At 42.0% G+C, this 23,452-nt stretch overlaps 1 protein-coding gene across 7 annotated transcripts in view; it reads left to right on the top strand.

Annotated features, from left to right (window-relative positions):
- LOC306933361 (multivesicular body subunit 12B-like) overlaps positions 1 to 23,452 on the top strand; it is a 168,309-nt gene that overhangs the window by 91,990 nt on the left and 52,867 nt on the right. For 3 of the 7 annotated variants that reach the window (XM_079515560.1, XM_079515561.1, XM_079515555.1), the window contains exon 1: positions 23,016 to 23,216. The exons of 1 other annotated variant lie outside the window; for it this stretch is intronic. The gene's annotated coding sequence lies outside the window, so the exon portion shown is untranslated. Of the gene's footprint in view, positions 1 to 18,923; positions 19,077 to 19,204; positions 19,291 to 23,015; positions 23,217 to 23,452 lie in introns of those variants that run through there. 3 more of the 7 variants (XM_079515556.1, XM_079515557.1, XM_079515558.1) reach the window with 2 other exon arrangements.

The following is a 23,452-nucleotide window of genomic DNA, read 5'->3' as shown; positions in this document are numbered from 1 at the left end:
AAAGAAATAATTAGACACAGGGATATATAATTCTGTACAGCCGCGTGGCTCACTTGTCAGGAGTGGCAGAAGGGAAAAGGGGGCTGGATTCTCTGAAGTGCAATTTGCCATAGGCCGCCATGCTTTTATTTCCCAAGTTTGCTCCACCTTCAAAGCAAAAATGCTGGGTAGAAAAGTTGGAGCATACGTTATTTTTTTTTCTTTCATAGTTATTACAGAGCAGTCTCAGGATGCTGTGCAGGGGGAAGAAATCTAAATATTATACCGGTAGTTTAATTTGATCAATTCAAAAGTCTATTGCGATGCAATGGATTTGCAATTACAGTGTGACAATGATGACCTTTGTCACAGTATAATACAATACATATGTGCACCTTTAAAACATGCATATCACATTTTTGTAAGCTGTATATGGTCAAATACAATGCATATAGAAAACATAATGATTCTGAAATTCAGTATGGTAATAGGCTATGCATTTTATTGTATAATAATATGCAGTTATTTCAAATCTAAACCTTTGATAAACCTACAATAGGAGTCTTCTCAAAGCCAATTAGGGGATTCTAATAATCACTAAAGCACAGTAGCAGCAAGGTCTTCCAGGATGACAACAATGTACTGTATGCACCTCACTAGTAGTCACTAGTCAGTCACACAGTTTGATCAGTGTGATAATGTTAAATAATCCATAATACAGTACAGTACTGTACATGCCATTCTCTGCTCTACAGTGGGATATGATCCCAGTTGAGCAGTCACTGGAGTTTCTGGAATGCCATTTGAAATTACATCTTCCATCAACACCACCAAAAAGTGGGAGGGGACAGAAAATCAATTGGAATCGATATGTCAATAGTAATAAGCATTGATATAGTCCACTAGAGAGATTATTATAGAAAAAAAGGATCCCGAATCATTGGAAATCTTTAGGAGAGGTATTTTGTTGTAAAAGACCATTGTCGTGCAGGATTTAAATGTAAACTTTGAGACGGTATTTCAATTGTAGTCCGTGGAGAATGAGACATGATAGATCACATATCGCGTGTAGTGCCAGGTTGGTGAACAGCATCTGTCCATAACTCACTTTGGCCCTATGTGGCAGTGGCAGTCGAGGCCATATTAAGGGGGGGCCGTGCTATGCTGACATCTCACACAGCCCCCCAGGTTAGGGCATGTCAATTACGGGGCATGTGATTGCAGCAGTCCCCGCCTGCCTTCTCATTGACACCTCCCATTGACTTTCCATCAAGCAGATCAGTGGGCCTAAACCATTCCATTCTGGGTGACCCGTGCGCTCCCCCGCAATGGACAGGTTGATTTGTGCCTGGATGGCAGGCCTCAATACAGGCCTGCCATCCACTTCATTATGTATATCTCACCCCGCTGTCTAGTTTCATCTCTCTTTCATGGTTTTGTATGCAGTAGCCTGTACTCCGGTACAGTATGTATGACTCCTGGCACCATAGCTGTAGCATACATTATGTTCACCTCAAAAGAAGAAAAACAGCGTTTGAATCTTTTTTTCTCTCTCTTTTTTTTTTGTACTACTCCTTGACCTTATAGGTCCATATATGTAAACATGTGACCTGATACCATGCAACAGTGTTGTTATTTATGTCATATAATCATTTCAACCCCCTCAGGATGCGGTCGGCACACAAACATGACCAAAATACATATTTAGATTTATTTGTCTGCAACTGTCCAATAAAACATATCCTTTGCATCTCCATCTCAGGGCTTGGGTCCCAGTGGGAGTTGCTGGCTGAGAAATGTTGTGCTTTCAAGCTTCAGGGAACAGCGATGTGAGCAATGTTCAGGGTGGAGGGGGAAAAAAAGAGTGGTTGGCTGCCTAAGTGTTGTACTATAAAGAGGGAAGAAGTAGGTTTTCACATTCCGAAAGCCTCCGAGGGTTTTTAGCTCTGCGGCACAATATGGGTGCAATCATCATACTCATCTCAGGAGAGACTACAGCGGTCTCACCACCGTTCACTTAATCTCTTTGTCTCTTCATCCTTTTATTTCACTGTCTGCATCGGTATTTCCCTGTTTCTTTCGGTTTGTGGTTCTGCCCGTCTTCCCGTCGCTCCCCCTTCAATACAGCGTGACACGTGTAGTAGGGGACAACATGTTTTTCTGTCTAAGCGATTCATTGTGAAATAACCCAAGATTCGTTTTGGTTATGTCATTCCTGCTCAAGGAAATCAAAAGTAAAAGTTTGTAATGAAACAAGTCGATGGAAAGTCTGGTGTGATACGTTTTACGATGTGCTTATGAAACAGGGAGGAGGAGGAGGTTTGCCCTTCAGTGCTGTGGGGATTTCATCCTCATGCCACCCACACATGGTTTAGGGTGTTTGTGGCAAGAGAGGCATCCCCTCTGTGACCAGACTCATAAATGAATTACTATAAAGAGGGTAACTGAAGGGCTGGATGGCTTTTACGTAATTGTGTGGTGGTGAAAGGGGGTAAGGGTCCTCCCATAAAATCTCAATAAATTGTGCAGTCTCTCAGTGACTTGTTGGCACAGCCAGACCCAAGACTATACCAGATTAGAGGGAAATGGGGTGAAAACGCTGGCAAAAGCATCATCATTGAGATGTGATTGTGATATGGTCAGACGCTACTGGGAAGAATGTTCATGGCATTTGTGTGTTTGACTTCAGTATTAAAAAAAACACTTCCAGTGTCATTAGAGGCCATCTAGGGCACTTTTAAGTCTGGCATTCATAAAAGAGTGACTGCTATAGTGCTAAGTACAACTCTTATTAATGGAACATGAAAATGATTTAATAAAATTCATGGCCAGCCAACCTTTATCCTTTTGATATTGCAGTAACCATCTTTTAACTGAAACCCGGACTACTCTATAACACAGGATAACAATATGGTTTGCTTGAATTCTCTCAAAATAATATTGAATACCAATAATTGATATCACTAGTAAGAAATTGTATTATGCGGTTGTGCCAAGTGAAAGAGTTTACACTACATTATATTTTCTTTGAGGGATAAGTGGTGCTGAAAGAGACACACGTTACCTTGGCAAGACACAGTCACAATGTGACAGATAGTTGTCACTTTTAAAATTAACCATTATTTGAGCTATAATATATAAGTTGTTCTATATTTCTCAGTAGAACACGAGCTACACCCTGCCATCAGCATAAGATATCTGGAATATTGGTTTCTCCCAGTATCTGTAATTAGCAATGATCAAGAGGAATTATAAGCAGTGGTTAACAACATTGGACTCCTCAATGACCCTGATAGATGGTCAATTATAATGATCAGGTCGTGGCGTTTATTGGATTTAAAGTGGGAGTGATGGGCCCTTTTGGCCTAGCCTGGGTAATTATCACATTTATGCATGATTTAAGGCGACAGTGTGCAACGGGAGTGACTTGCCTTTAATTTAATAATTTTCTTATCTATGTATTTATGCAAGAGTTAACAATGGCTGGCCATGAGTGGAATAAAGCAATGACACTGGGATGGCTGTAATGTCCATGCATGCACTCATTGCACTGTACAATGATATTTAACTACTTGAGCCTTACATACTGTACCGTGTAGCTGATCTACAAGCTCACAGTGCTATGCCGTTTGCATTGTGATGTGTTGTGAGCTTGTAGATTGGCTAATTTGCATTTGTTTTTAACATTACATTTTTTAGAAATATTTGTGAAAACTCTGAATCTTTGGAAAGGTATGACAGGGTTAATGTGGTTAATACTGGAAAATGTAGTTCTGAGGACAAATCTGCTCTTGGCTCTCTAAATGGGTTTTTGTTGTTTATGATAACAGCATACCCCCAATGGGAGATTGGGTGTGGTAATGTGAAACATGTTTTTCACATATTGTACAATGTATGTTGCGGTAAAATACACTTAAAATTACAACAGCACTCAACACAGTACTGAACCATGTGTTTACATTTTTATTATGACTTGTTTAATGCTATGTTCTTGTTGTTGCTTGTGCAATATATTAGAACTTCTATGAAGAGAGTATTGCAGAGTTGTTCAGAGTGTAGTTGAAACTAACAGCACGGAAGAGATCAAGGTCAGTGTGCTTCAGCTTTGCCGGTATATGCCAAAGGAAAGTCAATTCTGTATACGCTGATCTAAGTTGTCAATACGTTTTTGTTCTCTCTCTCCCCATCATCCATTATTCTCTAGCTGTTCTGCCGAGAGGCTCCTGTCTCCCATTCTCGCTCAGGAAACTCATACGGTTTCCTGAATGCAGACACCTGAATGTGATCAACTCAATCCTCAGCTCCTCTGGTAACAGAGGAGGGAATACATCAGTGCCTTGTTTATTTACTTTTTCCACATGCCAGAAAAGGTCAGAGTCAGAGGATTATGCCGCATGGCCCGAATAGAACTCAATAAAAGCACGGCAATGAAAACAATATCATCCATATTTTAAACAGCTGGCACCAAACAGGGGGAGTCGTACACCAGGGTGCCAATTATTCCACTTCTCAGGGTTTTTGCAGCAAAACCACCGCAACTGAGCTGCACTTCCCTAAATAAACCCTGGTCCATTGATACAGTAGCAACATCTGATATGAACAACAAAATAGGAGAGTTATTATCACAAACGTTTGTTTGTACTTTGAACAGCGCTTCACTAACTAAGGCTTTTTATTATTGCTGGGGGAAATTATCGAAAAAAACTAAACAAATTCATCAGTGCCTAAATGCAGATGTTTTTCAGACATTGGTTGTGGTTGTTTTCTTAGTCTGGGCTTGTTGTTCCTCTGTGGACTTATTAAAGTCAATGCAGCACAGCCTGTGCTCCATAATCCTGATGTATTATTAATCATTTCTTCCTGTGCAACTAAAAAAGAAATACTCAAAGAAAGGGGGAAAAAAACAAACTTCCTGTTTTAGACTTTTTAAAAATGCACTGAATGTGATACTAAACCAGGTCCAGGGTAGAGTATTTTCCTCCAGTATTCCAAGTGACTACAGTCATGGTGTTGCGACCGCAGGTCGCATTTACTATGATGAAATCGTGCATCATGACCATCACCATATGGTCATGCATCGTGACATCACGTGACATCATCAGGGATGGAGTTCCCTGATCTCATCCATAGACATATAAAGGTCTTCTGGCTCTGGCCGCACGTGTCAAAATTTAAGGCACAATTTTCCCAAGATTCCTTGCAAAGCATAACGGAAGCTTGTGTAATGGAAGTCCCGGAATAGACGCGCTGTGATTGGCCAGTAGTCAGTTGAGTGACAGCGAGAGACATGGAGGAGTCGCATGAGTGACGTCACTTAAGCCCTAACCACACCAGAGTCACCACGCAACTCCGCTTGACTTCCTGCATTCAATGGACACATGTCGCTCCAATGAACTGCAGCAGCCAATGAGGCATCTATATGTTTTTATATCTATGATCTCATCAATATTAAGCCCATATATGGTGATCCCTGATGTCATCAATATTGGCCAACAACTCAACATCTGACCTCAAACCCTTAGATCTCCATATATGGAGCTGACCTGTTCTGACATTCCATACAGTATGTTGATCCTTCCCCATCCAAACTTCCTCTTCGATGTCTCCCTTTTGACTGATACTGATAAAATCTAGATTTCTCAACAGGCCCGGAAATTAAGGCCCGGCCCTACCTGGGCCCTCATCAAAGCCTGTACACTCAAGACACTGCCCCCATGCCACCCTTACAGTGTAGATCTCCATATATGGAACTGACCTGTTCTGACATTCCATATGTTGATCTGACCTCATCAAACCCTGTACACTCAAGACACGCTCCATATATGGCCAGTACAGAATTCATTCCATATGTTGATCTGACCCCCCATGCAAAACCGCCAGCGCTCGCCCAGCAATCTGCTGTCACCCAGGTGGATGCGTGCACGCGACCTCGCCCTTTAGTGTGCTATTGGAAATGGTTTTGGCACTCATCAACCTCATCTACCTACAGTATCTTGTATTTATGTATAGTATAACATGAGTGTAGTTCATGGTGCATGGATTAATACATACATTATGATTATATGGTAAATAAATAGTGAGGAACGATTAGCTTTCACAATTCTGTTGAATGCCTAGCGAAGTCACCAACAATCTTAGTTTTGTATGATTGTGTTACAGTAAAACTGGCAAACTGAAAAAACATGTGAATGAGAGGGCACTGGGCATACTTTTTGGTTTTCCAAATTGTTAGTGTCTAAACACTAAAGTTTAATAATCTCAGTGCAACAATGAATTTCTAATCTCATGTGCATAACTAATGCTGCTAATGTGGACCTACCAACATGTTGGCACCTTATCCGTCTAACCTCAAATACACTGCACTTACTGGTTTATGTGATGTACAGTAGATATCTTTGATTTTTGCCTCTCTTGGCATGTTTGAACTGTTTGATGAACTTTGATTTCTCTCCTTGCTAGTCCCTGCCCCTTCATGCCTCCTGACAAGTGTCAGCCAACAGTAGTCAATGCCATTTACTTCTATCTTGCTCTTTGTTTATGGCTCTGCATAAGAGAGGCTATGTGCCAAATTACAAATTGTAAAAAGTTGGCACCACATTTTTCTACACGCTACTGCTGTCTTTTTCTGTATGTTGTATACTACTTTTTATTAATCGTATTGTTCTATTTCAGTTGCATTTGAACCCAAATTGAAATGCTGGTGACAATGATTCCTGTTCAGTGACTGTATTTGGCTATGCAATTTAAGGCTAAAGTGACATATACTGTCTGCTGTGTTGTGGGTGCGTGTGCGTGCGTGTGTGTGTGTGTGTGTGTGTGTGTGTGTGTGCGACTGTGTGTGCGTGTGGATGCCTGGGTGGTGTATATTTTACATTAAAAATAAAAAAATCACTCATTCTTTGTTAAGAATCCCAATATAATGTTTAGTAGTTTAGGATTAGCTAACAACTGAGGAAAAAACAAAATGGCTCAATTGTACTACAGAGGGTTACGATGAAAACCGTCAGAACTCCGTCAGGTTTTTTGTCTGACGGAGTTGACAAAAGTGTTCCCAAAACAATAAAATGTTATTTTTGAATAATGGGAAGTATTCTAATGTTAATTCATTGGCTTTATCTCAATATTTATCTTTATTATAGATTTTGTCCATAAAACTTGTAGTATTTTGATGGAATCGTGCACTTTATGATAAAAGCATGACATTTGGCACACAATTAGAGCAGATTTGTCTTGTGGTGATCATGGCAGCCTCTTCCAAAATGGCCGCCACCTGCTGTTATTTTACAATAACTCAGGTTCTACAACGATCTTAATTGATTCTGGTGACTAATCATATATTTCCAAGGATGAGGGATACAGTGGTACTATTTAGATTTGCCCTGTGACCATGGTAGCCATTTTTCAAAATGGCCACCACCTGCTGTTATTTTACAATAACTCATAAGTTGTAGACCACCTAGGATCTTGATTCTGGCGACTAATCATATACATTTTCAAGGATGAGGAATACAGTGCTACTATTTAGATTTGTCCTGTGACCATGGCAGCCATGTTTTCAAAATGGCCACGAATGCTGTTATTTTACCCATAACTCAAGTTCTAGACCACCTATGATCTTGATTCTGGTGACTAATCCTACATTTTCAAGGATGAGGACTATAGTACTATTTAGATTTGTCCTGTGACCATGGCAGACATTTTTTTCAAAATGGCCACCAACCTGCTGTTATTTTACCAATAACTCAAGTTTTAGACCTATAGGATCTTGATGCTGGCGACTAATCATACACTTTCAAGGATGAGCTCTCTCCAAGTGGGATGAGGGCTTATTTCAGGTGCAGGTTGAGTTGCTACTGACAGGGCATTACAGGTGGTGGGCTTTCTGGCTTTTGACTTGTCCCTTTCAGGCACAGACGCACAGTTTGACTTCACTGGCCACTGCAGGGAACTGTGGGGGAGAAACTTTGGTCTCTTGAAACCCTGATTATGTTCAGGGTTGCCTTTCATGACATTGTTGTTGCGGCAGTTGATCTCCTTACTGCGAGTGGTGGCGTTGTATCTTGGTGGCCCCCTGCCAGTGTTTCTCCATGCTTCTCATGAGCTCTGTGTTCTGGGGCTCTGTTATAGTCAACTTACGTTGTCTTGGCTGGAGGTTGCTTTCCTGCAGGGTCCAGCCCAGTCTTGTGCAGATGGCTGCTGGCCCACCTGGAGGCCCCAACCTCACTTGCTCGGTCGGTGTGATTAGGTGGGGTGGTCTTCCCCAATCAGGATGAGGGGTTTGACCCTTTCAAACTTTCAAACTGCAAACAGAAGTCTGGCCAAGTGTCTGTATTTGGTTTTGAGGCTAGATACAGGATACGATTGCTCACCTAGCCCCAAGTGACTTGAGGTGAAGGCTCCTTTGATTTGGTAACATTGCTTTGGTTGACATGCTGGGGACACAGAGAACGACACACTTCAGTGTCTGCACATCCTGCCTGATAGTTCTGAGGGCAGATCTTCAGTGTCTGCACATCCTGCCTGATAGTTCTGAGGGCAGATCTTCAGTGTCTGCACATCCTGCCTGATAGTTCTGAGGGCAGATCTTCAGTGTCTGCACATCCTGCCTGATAGTTCTGAGGGCAGATCTTCAGTGTCTGCACATCCTGCCTGATAGTTCTGAGGGCAGATCTCAGTGTCTGCACATCCTGCCTGATAGTTCTGAGGGCAGATCTTCACATCCTGCCTGATAGTTCTGAGGGCAGATCTCAGTGTCTGCACATCCTGCCTGATAGTTCTGAGGGCAGATCTTCACATCCTGCCTGATAGTTCTGAGGGCAGATCTTCAGGTGTTCCGTTGAGGCTTTCCACTGCAGCGGGAAGAAGCATTGTGCGTTCTGTTCTGACCCATCGTCGAGAAAGGCATAAGTGTCGAGGGAACGGTCACTGTGGCACAATATAACTCTTAACTACTTTGAGTAGGACTCTTTTCCGGTCAACTGCATGGCTTGTCAAGGTAGAGCACCTCGGCAGTGGTGTTCACCAGACAGCTCTCATCTCTCGGTGTCTCTCTCTGAGTCTCGCTGTTCACCTCAAGCAGGACTTCAAGGTGTTTGCCTTTGTACAAGCTACATGGCTTCCTGAGAAGCCATGTAGCCTGTGAATTCCGAATTGGGTAAAACAGCCTTTCATTACTATGCACCTCACATGTGGAACTGTCTACAATCAATCTTAAAACTGAACAACTTCATTTCACTTGAACGTTTTAAAAGACTTGTAAAGATCCATTTGAGATCCAGCTGTACTTGTTCACTCTAAACTGTTTCTTATCCTGTAATGTGTTTGTGTTTATATTGTATGTTATGTGTACTGTAATCAGGGCGTTATTGAAAAAGAGAGCTTGCTCTCAACTGACTTCCCTGAATAAATAAAGGTTAAAGAAAAGAAAGATCACACTAGGCAGCTAGGTGTGATCTACCACAGTGCCAGCACCACTTCTTGGTTCGAATCCATTCTGTGATCTGTTCTGTCGTGAGTCTCTAGTACACTGACTGAGGAAGTGTTCGTTATTCTCACAGAATGGACAGTAGGCATTAGCTTTCCCTGTCTCTTAGGGTGGGGCCATTGTCACAGGACAAATCTAAATAGTACTACTGTATTCCTCATCCTTGAAAATGTAGGATTAGTCACCAGAATCAAGATCCTAGGTGGTCTAGAGTTTACATTGTTTTTATGTTATAATATTGAAAGTAAAAGTTGCAAATGAAGGAATTTAGAAATGGGATATTTCAGAATAGTTTGATATTGAAACAAAAAAATATGAAATGCATTTTATTACTTAACTTGATTACTGAAAGCCATTATAAGATAACTGAGGACTTTATATTATTTTATTTTTTTTAGTGTGTCTGATGGAGTTGACAATCAGTTATGAAGTGCATAAATGTCCCATTTTAGAAATAAATGTTGTGCCAAAAACCTGTTCCTTCTCATGATTGGTAGTTGAGACCTGTGTCTACCAATACATCCATTTCATTTTAATGATTCATTAAAAAAAACTAAAATCTGATTTGAAAAAAGTTTTGTCCCTTGGCTAATCTCAAGAATGAGTGAAATAAATGAATGCATTTTCACCTACGTCCAAAATTGGGATGCCAGGATTAAAGTGGTAAAATGTTGGGGCTGCTGTAGATAGAGGTTTTGAGCTTTGACATACCATGCTGCCTCCAGGACTCTGTTCCAATCAATGGCATGGCTTATAAAGTGCATGATGCCATCTAGGGTATTAAAATAAAAACTTAAAACTAAAATTGGCAGGATTCTGACCGTTTAATTTTGGAGCCTTACAGCGAGTATAAAACAGCCAAAACCTGCTGGCAAAAAATAAATGACCTAATCTTAACTCATAAATGTAATTAGTCCAGAAATGTTTTCTTAAAAAAAGGAAAAACACGGCAGCTGCACCAACTTAAAATGCTGTCTCTATCTTTACACCTGCTAAAGCCCTGGTTAAGCAGCCAAATATCATTCCCTGTTCTTTCTTATATCATTTTGCAGCTATAGTCCATTTCAAGGCTATGACTATGAGCAGCGCATTCCAAATATACTAATGCATTAGGGGTGTAAACTGAATACATGATCAATAATCCCACTATTCAGATTGGACATCATGTTCACATATCATTACTGTCTGTCAGGTGGAAACCTTGTAAGTCCTAAAATGTTACTTTTCAGGAAAAAAATAACCTGTGCTCCAATCGATCCTAAATGTGGATATTATTTATTCACAAGCTTTTGTTAATATTTTTAGTTCGCTAAATATTTACTGTATAAAACCCACAGAGAGATGTAACCTTACATTTCCTTTTCAAATAATAGCTACTTTTGCGCAACACTATCATACAACAAAGTAGGGAATTAATAAAATAAACATAACATTTGACATATGGAGATACTGTACAAGGTTTCTGCCCGACAGCAACGACATAATACTATACCACCTCGCCATGATGTCAGGTGTATTATTATTTTTTATTTTTTTTGCCTCGGTTGGGTAAGATGATAATCCAAGCCTAGTCCACTGACAGACTGCAACATGATTCACTTGGACAGTGACTGACTGCACATCCAATTTGTTTCAACTCCAGAGCAGGGGCTTATTATCTGGAATGCATGAGATGTCTGCGCATGAGAGGCGTGATCAGCCGGGGCGTGCGCCGGGGCTGCTGGGAAAGTAATCAATAAGGGATTGTCTCTTGTAGTTTAGGCCGACACATTATGACAGAGCCGAAAATTAAACGGGCAGATATTAATAATAATGGAAATCAGAGGCTCATGGGTGAGATCGTGTTGGGGGTAGAGGGTAGAGTGTGTGTGTGTGTGTGTGTGTGTGTGTGTGTGTGTGTGTGTGTGTGTGTGTGTGTGTGTGTGTGTGTGTGTGTGTGTGTGTGTGTGTGTGTGTGTGTGTGTGTGTGTGTGTGTGTGTGTGTGTGTGTGTGTGTGTACACATACTGTACTACAGAGGGTATTTTGGCTTTTGCTTTCTTCTCTGAACATGGGTGCAGTAGGAATATGAATACTGCAGTGATGATACTGTGTAGAATGTCCAATTACATGGGACTATCTTTCAAGATATACACTACAATACAGCATTGTGAACAATTTACAATCAGGAACTCGAATCATTAGACAATCAGACTCATTAACAATCGACATCGTGATCAATGCTGGCATGTTTTTTGACAGTTTTTCAACGTTTGCAATGTTTAGCAGCCATGCACTCCCTCGGGTGTTTGAATTTGTTCGATCAGATGGTTCTCGAGATGCAAGCACAGACAGACGTGCATAATGCCCATTTATGGACTGGACAAGGCTGATAACGCATTGCAAAGTGCTGTATTACCAGCCCAAATATGGACCTGCCTGGCATCAGCGCAAATCTTAAGTCCTTACTGTACGTGTGTGTGTGTGTGTGTGTGTGTGTGTGTGTGTGTGTGTGTGTGTGTGTGTGTGTGTGTGTGTGTGTGTGTGTGTGTGTGTGTGTGTGTGTGTGTGTGTGTGTGTGTGTGTGTGTGTGTGTGTGTGTGTGTGTGTGTGTGTGTGTGTGTGTGTGTGTGTAAAGATGGATTCTTATAATAAGGGGCAATCAGATGTCGCAAGAAAACTATTGAATTTATGGAGGGAAACAAGATCTACATTTTTGTGACAGATGTCACACCAATACGACCTTTACTGTTCCATCCATGTTACTGTATATTTACAGATGGGAAAACAGCAACTTTATCAATACCCATGGCCATGTCAAAACGCAGGAAGTAAAATTATAGTATGCCAAGTATGGTGAAAAGTCAGCCATTTTTAAGCAACCCAAACCTGTATATAGTTTCATGATAGAATAGTACTTCATCTTACCACCAAGAGAGAGAGAGGGGAGGGGGCTAGAGATGGACAGCCAGCAACACTCCTGACCCCGCCAACAAAAATCCTTTCGTATTGTTTGTGCAACAAACGTGCCATTGTGGTGGGGGGTTTAACAAACTGCATTACAGGCCATTACAGATGCAGTGTCATTGATTATTTATACCCTTATAAAATGCTAGGCTCCCTGGTGGTCTGGGCTTGCTTGGCTGGCTCTGATAAAATGTTCCCCTTAAATCACCATGCACACTGGGGCAAACAACACATTCAAATACATACGAGAGTGAGTGACACAGTCCTGTGTGTATAATAGCTGTGAATATCATGAACATACAGTACCAGATATCTTTGTACTTTGTGATACCTAAACACGATTGCTGGCTCTTTTATTAAACTAATAACTCTTCCTATTCCCCATTTTCCTTGTAGTTCATCTATTTTAAATGTATGTGTGATTTGATTTGATGGAAAGCTTAAATCCTCTCGAGCGGTGCATCATTTCCATCGAGGTAATACATTCTCAGAAGTTGCCTTGCATTAGTTATTGGGGGAGACCAGATGGTTGGCTCGTACTGTCCATGGCTTATGAGGATGTCAGCACTTTTTTTTTTTTTTACTTTCATGTTCATAGGTGTCTGTGTTACTGAGAGCAGGACCTGCTCCAACCAGTCACCTCACCATGGGAATATTCCCACTGAGATATTAATGGCCGCCCTTGTCGAACAGACCACCTCAGCATAATGCCCACGGGGGTCTAGCATAGCAAATGCCACACCCTTCAAAGTCTTGCTTCTTAATGGCACTACACGCTAATGTTCTGGTGCCTCCCAGAACTCCCTTGATAAAGTGTATCAAGCGCTTAGCCAGCTAAAAACACGGTGTGGTTTGTTGTTTGACATGCTGTCCTCTAACTATAAGTTATTGGCAGTATAGAGACTGCGGTAGGAACACAGAGCATGCTGCTCTAGAGGCAAACGTGGTGTACAATTAGTGTCAATGAAAGTGATAGTGTAGAAAATTAGTCAGAAAGTCAGAATGTTATACAGTATGTTCTACAATGACACCCGGTAGAAAAAGATGGATATGTCCAGGTAGTGACAAATGCACACTACGGAATGGTAAATAGGTAAAATGGGACTGTGTTGGACACACTTCCCAGAGCAAGGAAAGTATGAAAGAGAGGACAACATCTTGTATCATCTATCTTCCTTAAAGGCTGAAGCCGTGACAAAGTGGATGGAGAAATTATGATAAATGATAAGATGTATTTAGTCAATACCTGCGATCCTCTTTCTTCACATAGCTCTAGTTTTAATGGTCATATTGTTTGGTTGAAATGACAACCATTCATTTAAATAAAGCCCACCACAGGCCAGATTGTGATGAAATTGAAATGAGCATCATACATGTTAATATGAATATCTCCATCAAGGAGACAGATTGTCAAATGTCTTTTTTGCGAATTTTGCATCTTATTTACCCAGTTATGGGGAATTATTTGGTAGTTGTTTTAATCAGTTTCCAAGGTAACGCTAAGCAACTTAGTATGTTGTTATGTTGTTATGTTATATTATCAGACATTTTAAACTAAGCTTTTTTACAAAGAGCAACACATAAAAGTATAATATAGTAAAAACAAACAAACAAACAAGCATTTTATACAATGACATTTCATTTCAATAGGTCACAGTGTCACACTGCATTTATTATTGGCTCATGTTTAGTAAAAGACTAATTGAATCATATGCATGACCTAATGCATATGGTCCTATGTTGGCCCTGGTCTTGTGTGTTTATGTCCACCTGTGTCTGTTGTTTTTAAGTGGTGCAACCACTTCCTTAAGTGACTATGTGTGTGGCTGGGTGGCTGGCTGGGTGGGTGGGTGGCTGGCTGGCTGGGTGGGTGGGTGGGTGCGTCTGAGCACAAAAACAGCATGGTTGTTTTTCACCACCTGTGCGCAACCTAACACACACACAAACACACACGCACATATTAACTGTATATATGGTGATTTTGGGTGTGCCAGTACAGTACAGTGACAGTACAGTACAGTAGAGGGTACAGTAGAGGGACCCCCACATGGTAACTCTGTCATTTCTCAACCGTTTCGGACGCGGGGCGGCTCGCCGGAATCGGGCCGGCACCCTGGGTGCGTTCCTGTGGGTCATGCGGGTCCACACGGAGTTGCACCACTTACTTCACACAGGTGTGATTTTTCTGTTTGTCTAGTAGTTGTATTTGTCTTCTCAAAGTTGCCACATTATGCTGCTGTAAGCCTCAATTTCCCTCTGGGGATTAATAAAGCATATATTATCTCATCTCATATTGTGGATCTCACATGGGAATGACGTGGCTCCAATGTGAATCTTCGACATGGCTAGCCTCGTCGACTACTGTATACTGTATGCGACATACTACAGTTGGGTGCCACCGATATTGTCCCTTATCATTTGACCCATTTAGGCCTGACCTCAAAATTTTAAAAAATCCTTCTAAATCCTCTGTTTTCTGAAATATATATTTTCACGATTTTTCAAAAATAGCAGACCTACAAGCTCGTAGCGCGCCACTCGGTGGCGCGCTATGAGCTTGTAGATCTGCTATTTTTCAATAGCTAAATTATAACATAATGTTTAAAACACCAAAAGGGGTTCCCGCCCAAAATGGGTTAACTGTCCTTTTGCGCAGATCACGCAAACCTCAGCAAAAAGAAAAGGACAATATCGATGGCCTCCAACTGTATATCTATGAGGTGACTAAAAATTTGGCAAGGTTTCAGCCTGATCCGACCGCAATTGCCTTACAATATATTTATATAAACCTTTTTCAAATATTAAACTTAAATTCATATGTGAAAACTAAATAGTGGAGATACAACATTGCCCTACTGGCAGTGTGCACAACACATTTTGACACTGATCAATAGTTGTTTGTAAGATTAGCTCTTAAACAGACAGACACACACATCGACCCTCCTATAGATGGCTAGCCTCCAGCAGAGCCACTACGTAAAAATATGTATGACAGGTTTTTAATTAAAAGTGATGCCACTAAGCAACAAACGGTGACTACATTTTTACCATAGTTTTATTTGCTCTGTTTTTATTGACAAAGCAGCATTTCACTGGCACCATCTAAGGGGATGCGCTGAGCTGGTGATGAAGTGAGATGTGTCAGTGAGAGCAGCCCCTGGGACTGAGAACATGACTGAAAGATGAGTGACATGAGAGGCTTGCAACTACAACCAAACATCCACTCCAAGATGTGATGATGCTGGCTTATAATGTGAACTGAATGATGCACGCACGCACGCACACACGCACGCACGCACGCACGCACGCACGCACGCACGCATGCACGACACACACACACACACACACACACACACACACACACACACACACACACACACACACACACACACACACACACACACAACCCCAGCTATTCAAAATCCATAAAAGTACTTCAATTTGCCTTTCATGAAAATTGGCCAACCTTTGCAAGCTATGCCAAGATAAACAACATTTTTCATAACTTAAAAATGACTGAACGTTGTAAGAAATATATTGTTTTCTAGATGCCATCAGTTGCTGTGAGGAAATACTCCAGCAACAGGTAGGCAACTGTACAGAGTTGGCTACCTGTTACAATGTGAACACCAAGCGCTTCCTTGTTTTCGGTTTGTTTTGTTTTTCACTACACAAGGTGAGAGACTCCACAAGTAGGGGATGAGGACAGTAAGGAGACCAAAGGACATGGGGATGATACTGTCCAAAAAGTGTTTGCAGAGTCGATATTGAACACCGTTGTTGAGGTTACTATTTATCTCATGCCAGCCAAGTTGGCACGCACATCTGGCGTTGGGTACTTAGTGCAATTATTTATGATTTCCTCCAAGATTTAAAAGCTCTTCGCCCGGCCTTGTAATGCAGTAACTGATTGCACTGCTAATGTAATTAAGGGGAGATTATGATGTCCACGTGGCACACCAGATGGTGGCATTCACAGCGATGGGGGAAGGCACAACTGGCACACCACTGCACAAGGGCAGTGAGGCGCAGTCAGTCGGAGCAGTCCAGACTCCCCACCAGACGGGGGAAAGTGTGTGTGTGTGTGTGTGTGTGTGTGTGTGTGTGTGTGTGTGTGTGTGTGTGTGTGTGTGTGTGTGTGTGTGTGTGTGTGTGTGTGTGTGTGTGTGTGTGTGTGTGTGTGTGTGTGTGTGTGTGTGTGTGTGTGTGTGTGTGTGTGTGTGTGTGTGTGTGTGTGTGTGTGTGTGTGTGTGTGAGTGAAAGAGATGGAGAGGGCGAGAATATGTGTGTCTAGATACGTGTGTGTGTGAGAGAGAAAGAGATGGAGAGGGCGAGAATATGTGTGTCTAGATACGTGTGCGTGCGTGCGTGCGTGCGCGTGTGAAAGAGATGGAGAGGGCGAGAATATGTGTGTGTATACGTACCGGTGTGTGTGTGTGTGTGTGAGAGAAATATAGTGTGTGTGTGTGTGTGTATACGCACACTTGTGTACATGCATGTGTGCTTTTGATGTTATGTTACAGAAGGTGAGAAAATCTCATATTGTACTACAGACCATGAGTGAGAGCATACAACGCATCACAGAAGATATGGCTTGTGCCAAGACAATGTTACATCTCACAGAAATGGAGGCAAAACAAATATTTTTAGAAAAATCTCATATCCAGTGCTAGTCCCAGTAATGCTGTAGCAACTAGCAAAAACTGTGAGCAACATCCAAATGAACAGTACAGTTCAGTAAACAGGAAAGAGGTACTGTACAGTAGTATAGGACATTAACATTTTCAAATTCTGTACTTCAGTGCTGCTCACTGCTCAGTCAGGAAAATGGATGGCAAAAAGGAAATCTTTAATCACGTTTGGCAAAGCCATCATTTTTTAGGGATTTGTCAGCCAAGGCAACAATAAGACTAGCCCAAACTGACCTTTAATTACCAAACAGCATGGATATTATAAAACCTTGCAAGCCAGTATCCTATGGGGGTGCTAAGGGTAGGCTTCTTAAAGCATGTTATTATAAGCTATTCAGGAGACACAGGGGTTCTTTATGTGCAGACAGAAATGTTGGGGGGAGTGGGGGGAGTCATATTTGAAACGAGACCTGCAGATTTCTACACAGCCTGTAATGGGTTCATGCGGGTGATGGGGACATTGGGGCGCAGTAGATTTCCCAAGTTGAGATAGGGATATTATTACTCTCGGGGTGGCAACACAGAAATCTCCATCTTCAGTCCCCAGACTAGTGTCAGCAAATTACAAAACATAGTGAATGACCTTTACACATGAGAGAGAAACCTTTGCTGCTTGCATCATAGGGAAAGTGCAATGTGATTCACCAAGGCATCATTTTTTTTGCGGCACTCTTGTGTCAACTACTAAGTATCGTTCACTGCAACCTGGTGAATGTTCACCATGACAAGAACATGTGGAGAATATTTTGCACATAATAGTTATGTTATAGTTACATATAGCTATAGTTATCAAATGGCCTAAGTGTTGACTTTAATTGAGCGTCGCTATAAAGAATGAACAAAGGAATGTATAGCGTTTTAATGAACCTCTCCCCAATGCCAGCTGTAATGCTATGCACACTTCCTACATAAGCTGTTCCCCCACAGAAATCTGCCAAGGCTATCATTCATCTTACCCCACAATCCTCAGCGTGTGATGTGCCGCACATTAAAACACTGTAATAGCTGATGGCTTTCACAGTTAGCATGTGTTGCTGATATCTCCAGACTCGTGCAATGAGTGTTTCATCACCTATTCCATAATTGGACCATTACTTTAACAGGTGCACCTCTTCTCAGCCAGAGCATCTCTCTCTCTCTCGCTCTCTCTCTCTCTCTCTCTCGTTTTTTCTTCTTCTTTTTTCACTTTGACACCTGAGATACTGTAGTATCTTATCAACTTGAGCATTACTGTGAATTCCAGAAAAGTGTTCATGCCTATTTTAGTGCCTTATGACACCTTTATGTCAGTGGTTGGGGTAGGGGGAGAAAAATAAAAACATCTACTATACCAAGACTATAACAAAGAAGCTTGTGTTTAGAAATATCTGCAACTATGTGCATTTCTCTTCCAAGAGCCGTTGTCATTGAAGATAAAGATGCTGTGTACAAGGGGGTTGGCCTGGTATGATTGTCTGGCTGTATCTTAGCTCTCTTTATAGTTGGTGTTCTGCCAACCGTACACAATAATGTTCAGTCTCAATGACTACCTCCATCACTCTCATTGACACACATAAAAGCTGTACAGCAATTCTCTACTACTATGAGTTATGGGCACTGACTTACTGTCACTTTGTTACTGATAATGATTAGCATATAAGTGGCCTCATTGTTTGTTATTTTGTTTTAATTAAACTAGTAGTCCATAGGAAGGTGATTTAATTTTTGGATAATGAAATCAAATACTACTAATAGCCTACTAATAATAACAATGTAGTGTAGTTGTTACGTCTCGCCCCCCATCGACTTCACATCTGTGTGCTGTGGGTGTTCTGGGCCCTTCAGCGCCACCAGAGGGACGCAGAGCACTCCACAGCACCTCAACACACCTGTCTCCCAGTTACAACCTCCCCACCTGAGCGTCGTCTGCAATCAGCTGATGAGGCTACAAGAGCCAGCCCTGTCTGCAGTTCGGCGCCAGTTCGTCTCCAGTCTATGGTGGGTAAAGTTAGACAGCCAGACTTAGGTCCTCAAGTGTTAGACAGTTTAACGTCACGCCGTTACTGTGCTCTGTTCTCCCCTCTGTGGACCTGCCACTCTGACTCACCTTCTCTTCTCCTCTCCAGTGTTTCCAGGACCTGAGCTCTGTGGAGCAGCCTATGGACCCCTGCACTTGAATCCTTTCCTGAGTTTGTGAATAAAATCCGCCCAGGTGGGCTTTAACTCTGCTTTGCCTCTCCTTGCTGTGCATTTGGGTCACACCACACTCGAGTCATAACAGTAGTCTGATGATGCCAGATGATTTGAGATCTCTGCTTACTGCCCGCCTGGACTTCGAAATGCAGGGTAGTTGCTAGAATAGGTAGCACATCCAAAAATGAAATACATTTCTTTAGAGTTCTGAGCCCTGTTGCTATGTCAGTCTTGGCGACATAGGCCACAACTATAGGCCCTACTATGAATACACTCCATTTCTGTTGCACTGAAACTATCACTTACTGACATATGACCTATATTGACAACATGATGAATATCTGCTGCTAAATGGCATCTCTTACTTGCACAACTTGAGGGTGTGTGTGTGTGTGTGTGTGTGTGTGTGTGTGTGTGTGTGTGTGTGTGTGTGTGTGTGTGTGTGTGTGTGTGTGTGTGTGTGTGTGTGTGTGTGTGTGTGTGTGTGTGTGTGTGTGTGTGTGTGTGTGTGTGTGTGTGTGTGTGTGTGTGTGTGTGTGTGTGTGTGTGTGTGTGTGTGTGTGTGTGTGTGTGTGTGTGTGTGTGTGTGTGTGTGTGTGTGTGTGTGTGTGTGAGAGAGAGAGAGAGAGAGAGATCCCAGGCAGAAGGCCGGAATGGCTGAAGGCGAGGATTATGTCATAATTATAAATGCCATAAAACTTTGCATGCACACGGCCAAGGAGGAACCTCCACCCCAATTCTTTACATCGGCCTCATGATGGCGCTATAACATTCTGCTTCATGTTTCCAGCCTGAATCGCTGCCTTCCGTGATTCTGAATTGTCACTCGCTACTCGACAATTCAGAATCACGGAACGCAGCGATTCAGTCTTTTTGATTGATTGATTGATGTATTAACAGTTTGCAGAATTACAGTACATTTCAAGTACAACTCAATACAAAAAAACTGTTACCTGTGAGTGGACGACACCATAAAGCATTACACTTGTTTAAAATAGGGTCCACCATTTTCAATTCATCAAAACATTAAGAGACGTACGAATATACATAACTATATAGTCAAAACAGGAAATCATCATAGAGGAGGTAAAAAGGGAAAAAAAACATATACAGTGAGGGGGAAAGGGGTGGGTTTGGGATTCAGATTTTACGGGGGCCAGTTTCAAATTGCAGCCGTCCGTAGGTGCCCTTTGAGAGCAGTTTTGAAGGAGTCAAGGGATTTGCATGTCTTAATGACTGTTGGTAGGGCGTTCCACATTTTGGTGGCATAGGAGCGGAATGAATGTAGTTTGTGCTGAATCTGGGTTGCACATGGTTTGTTGAACTCCCTCTGGTGTTGTGGGTGTGGACTTCGTTGACATTAAGGAAGTATTTAGACAGGTACATAGGTATCTTGGTGGTGTAGTGAATCTTGTGGACCAGACCCAACCCTAAGCCATTACAGCCTGTCAAAGTGGGCGGGGGTGAGGTGGGTTTGAGGAGTGAGGCCAAGTAGTAGCCTGACCAGTTTGTTTTGGGAAGTCTGGAGCCTTGTTTTAAGGGCCTTAGAGGTGCTGTGGTACCAGGAGGTGCATGCAGGAGGTGCATGCATAGAGATCCTGTATAGGAATCCTGTTCTTTGGTTGACTTTTTTGATTACGTTGGTGGCCATTTTATCACCGGAAAGATTTGCCTCCAGGATGGAACCTAGGTAGGTAATTTCATCTTTTCGTGTGATAATATTGTCACCCACTCTAACCAAGAAGCCATCTGCCTTGCTGAGATTACTATTTGATCCAAATAGAATGGATTCAGTTTTTCCCAGGTGTAAAGATAGTTTGTTATCAGCGAGCCAGGTGCAGATTCTACCGAGTTCAGAGCTGAGGGCCTTTTCAACCTGAAGTTTGTTCCTGTCCGAGACCAGCAGTGCTGAGTCATCTGCGAACAGGAACAAATTGCAGTCACAAGCTGATGTCATGTCGTTTACATATATTAGGAACAGTAAAGGCCCTAGTATGCTTCCTTGTGGAACGCCACAGCTCACTGTGGGGAACACAGTGTTCCGTTTACCTCCACCATCTGTTCTCTCCCCTCCAGGTAGGATTGCATCCAGCTCACTGATATGCTATCAAAACCAATTGCTTACTGATATGCTATCAAAACCAATTGCTTTTTAGCTTGTTAACCAGTATGGAGTGGTTCACAGTGTCTAAAGCCTTTTGGAGGTCCAGTATGACCATGCCGCAGTATTTGCCAGCATCCACCTCGTGTTTGATGTGGTCACTCAAATAGAGGAGGCATGTGTCAGTGGAGTGGGATGTTCTGAAGCCAGATTGGAATTCATACATTAATTTTTTTGTGGCAAGATACTTTTCAACCTGGACTCATCAACAACCCATTACAAAAAACGTTTTCAAAAATAGCAGATCTACAAGCTTACAACGCCTTGCGATTTGGCACATTGAAGTAGAGCTATCTTGACTTAATGTGTTCATGAGTTTTAGCAGTGGAGTAAAAAAGTACAATATTTGCTTCTGAGATGATGTGTAGAAAATAAATTATCTAAAAATGTAAATTAAAAGTACCTCAGAATGCTTGACTAGCCTAAATGTACTTAGTTTTCCACCACTTTACCTTACACAATATTTTTTTCCTAGAATTGACAGACAGCAGAGGAGCTGAATCATGCAACCTTATACACAAACACTCCATTGCCATATTGACCAATTATAAAATGGTCTAATCTCTTGTACCTCTGAGACACATGCAGCATATGAACAGATTTAATGAGAGGGGTTAGAGCACAGGTCTATAGCCTTGAGCTACACTGCAAGGACTCAGCAGTGACTTTCTCAAAGGACACATTGACAGGGATGGACACCCTAGGAGATATGACCTTCGTTCTAACCACACACCGGTCGGTCATTCTAAATAACCACCATGCATGGTAGTACCTAACTACCTATTATGACAAGAGTTCATGCATATTTTCCTTTTAAGAAATGAAAGTGTCAGCCAGGCTTAGTGTTTATGTAGGCCTATGCTATTAGTAATACAACAAAGAAGAGACTATTGGAAAGTTGACACATCAAAACAACAGGTGATGATGTGACAAACCAATAAATGCAAACCTGTTTGTGTAGGGCAACAATGAAGACACCTGGCCCAAGGATGCAGAGCGCTGTTACAAAATAGAGCTGTAAGACTACAATTTGAATAATTTAGGGTAATAGTTGCAAATTAAATCATTCATTTGATGGCTATTGTGAGTGTAGGGACTGCATAAATATACTTGGCAAGGGGGTAGCATCTGTTGCCTCATGACAAGTTTGCTGTGCAGGTTTTCTTTGCTGGATCTGTGCATTCTGGGAGATGTTCTGCCTAATGTTATTTAGGCTAACACATTGCTGCTTATCATACTTTTATCTGATTATCATGTGATTATTACAGTCAGTCAATGTCACAAAAGGGCGATTCTTATATAAAAACATAATTACAACGGTTTAGGCACAACCCTAATGTTGTTATGGCAAAAAAAATGTAACGGTTTACATGGGTCCGACTGGAAGGGATCTGGTAATAGTTATCTGGGTGAAGGTGGCTCAGGACTCATTTCTGGAATATTCACCCAATATGCACGCAGGCTTGAGAACGCAACGTGCGACGTGCGGGGGCGGGGCATACATGTGCTCGCACCTGTCAAGCGGATACGTTGTGGACGGGTTTAAGTTAATCATTTCCTAAAAATCACACACAATACCTTGCACAACACCCGGAAGCACAAACTCGCGTCGCTGAGTGAGTAGGCCTACTGTCTGTACACAAGACTGAAAAGTTGACCGCAGTCACGCCAGAAAGCAAGCCAGCATAAAATAGCTTACTACAATAATTAAGGTACACTAATTGTTACAGGACGACCGTTTTACCTGGATTTAAGACCTACATCTGCGATATTCTCCCTTTGAGGTAGGTACTGTAGGTCTACTAGACCCTGGTTCTGAATCTTATAAGTTCTGATCCGTTAACTTCTGATCACTCGGGTCATAACACGCCTATCTACCAGACGTCACATCAGATAGCAGTATTCATTGTACTGTACATGACAGCCGTCAGCCATGGTTCACGTTGACGCGCGTCCTTCAAGAGCGTCATGGCGGAACTTCACCCTGTTTTGCGCACCTTATTGTTACTTTTGATTTACA

Source organism: Electrona antarctica, assembly GCF_951216825.1.
Source record: "Electrona antarctica genome assembly, chromosome: 12".
Classification (NCBI taxonomy): Eukaryota; Metazoa; Chordata; class Actinopteri; order Myctophiformes; family Myctophidae; genus Electrona; species Electrona antarctica.
The sequence above is the reverse complement of the archived record's forward strand: the minus strand, read 5'-3'. Positions and strand labels throughout refer to the sequence as shown.